Source organism: Oncorhynchus mykiss, chromosome 15 (genome assembly GCF_057628025.1).
Source record: "Oncorhynchus mykiss isolate SJ-2025 chromosome 15, ASM5762802v1, whole genome shotgun sequence".
NCBI classification, from domain to species: domain Eukaryota; kingdom Metazoa; phylum Chordata; class Actinopteri; order Salmoniformes; family Salmonidae; genus Oncorhynchus; species Oncorhynchus mykiss.
This window is the reverse complement of record NC_143036.1, coordinates 64,742,110-64,744,541: the sequence shown is the minus strand read 5'-3', so window position 1 is coordinate 64,744,541 and position 2,432 is coordinate 64,742,110.

The following is a 2,432-nucleotide window of genomic DNA, read 5'->3' as shown; positions in this document are numbered from 1 at the left end:
TCCTGAGGGATCTCCTCCCAGACCTGGACTAAAGCATCCGCCAACTCCTGGACAGTCTGTGGTGCAACGTGGCGTTGGTGGATGGAGCGAGACATGATGTCCCAGATGTGCTCAATTGGATTCAGGTCTGGGGAACAGGCGGGCCAGTCCATAGCATCAATGCCTTCCTCTTGCAGGAACTGCTGACACACTCCAGCCACGAGGTCTAGCATTGTCTTGCATTAGGAGGAACCCAGGGCCAACCGCACCAGCATATGGTCTCTGAGGATCTCATCTCGGTACCTAATGGCAGTCATTCTACCTCTGGCGAGCACATGGAGGGCTGTGCGGCCCCCCAAAGAAATGCCACCCCACACCATGACTGACCCACCGCCAAACCGGTCATGCTGGAGGATGTTGCAGGCAGCAGAACGTTCTCCACGGCGTCTCCAGACTGTCATGTCTGTCACATGTGCTCAGTGTGAACCTGCTTTCATCTGTGAAGAGCACAGGGCGCCAGTGGCGAATTTGGTGTTCTCTGGCAAATGAAAAACGTCCTGCACGGTGTTGGGCTGTAAGCACAACCCCCACCTGTGGACGTCGGGCCCTCATACCACCCTCATGGAGTCTGTTTCTGACCGTTTGAGCAGACACATGCACATTTGTGGCCTGCTGGAGGTAATTTTGCAGGGCTCTGGCAGTGCTCCTCCTGCTCCTCCTTGCACAAAGCCGGAGGTAGCGGTCCTGCTGCTGGGTTGTTGCCCTCCTACGGCCTCCTCCACGTCTCCTGATGTACTGGCCTGTCTCCTGGTAGCGCCTCCATGCTCTGGACACTACGCTGACAGACACAGCAAACCTTCTTGCCACAGCTCGCATTGATGTGCCATCCTGGATGAGCTGCACTACCTGAGCCACTTGTGTGGGTTGTAGACTCCGTCTCATGCTTCCACTAGAGTGAAAGCACCGCCAGCATTCAAAAGTGACCAAAACATCAGCCAGGAAGCATAGGAACTGAGAAGTGGTCTGTGGTCACCACCTGCAGAACCACTCCTTTATTGGGGGTGTCTTGCTAATTGCCTATAATTTCCACCTGTTGTCTATTCCATTTGCACAACAGCATGTGCAATTTATTGTCAATCAGTGTTGCTTCCTAAGTGGACAGTTTGATTTCACAGAAGTGTGATTGACTTGGAGTTACATTGTGTTGTTTAAGTGTTCCCTTTATTTTTGTTGAGCAGTGTATATGTTAGCTCTTCAAAATCCACCATATAGCCTACATGATCAGATTATTATTATGGACAAAAGAGCGAGATTATTTATACTTGTCAGACGGAAGCCAAAAATCGATCATCATGTCACAAGAATAAATCCCTCGATATTTACTGGAAAGGAGTATCAGTCATCACCTTGCACTTTCACCACCTTGTGAAGTTAACCTGATTTCTTTCCCGATGAGCCCTAATGGGAGGACCATACATGTCATTGTGTGACTCCAAGTTTACTTCGATATGGTTATTAAGCCTATCAATATTTGCACATAAAAATATTTTCGCATAATTCATTTTACCAACACAAAAAGATCCCATCTTGTCCAGTGTATTCTTTGTCAACATTTGGAAAGTTGAGCGTAAAATGTTCTGTTTCCATCAGGCTTGTCATGGTATGTTTTATCCGTCATGTACTTTACTCGCATAAAAAGGTTGGATGGAAACCTGGTGCGTGTCATAAGAGAAAAACAGCGGATGCACAACCAAATTTTGAAAATTCACCTGGTGTATTCTACAATTTTTACTGGATGAGACCCCAACCTAAGCGACCGTTTGTCGCTTATAGCTGGAAAAGGCCCTAATTGCCAAAGTTCTGTGGATTGTCATGTTAACTGTGTTCAAATCTTTTTTATGAAATGGTGGGTTTATAAAAAAAGAAAAACCTGAGATGGTTTTGACAAAGGCTCGCCCTACTGGTGAAAATAGTGAAGCACATTTTCAAGTTAACACTCGACTGCTTGTGTGAAACATTGGCAAGTGGGTCTTCATGACCATAACAAAATATGTCTGTCCTGTGAAACTGTGAAAAATTATGATGCCCTTTTAGTGTTACCAGCTGTTTGAAAAGAACCTGAAATGTCAGTCTGTTTTGGTGGAATGGAGTTTTGGCCTGCTAATTACAGCTACCTTTCAGTTTTCCCCTCCTCACACAGACCTCTTCCCAGACAGTCCTAGTTAAATTCTTGATTGAGAAATTGCTCTTTGCCAATAAGCTATTTATGTATATTTTCTTAAATTATTTTTTAAACAACCACAGTAAAGTACTTAATAGTTACCCAGAAATGATTTGTAGAGAAAAACAGCTGCGTTGGACCTTTACAAAATAGAAATTCTGATGTTAAAATTGATGGATGAGGTCAATAACTTTTCCATGATTGACCACAAACACACACACATAGCCAGACA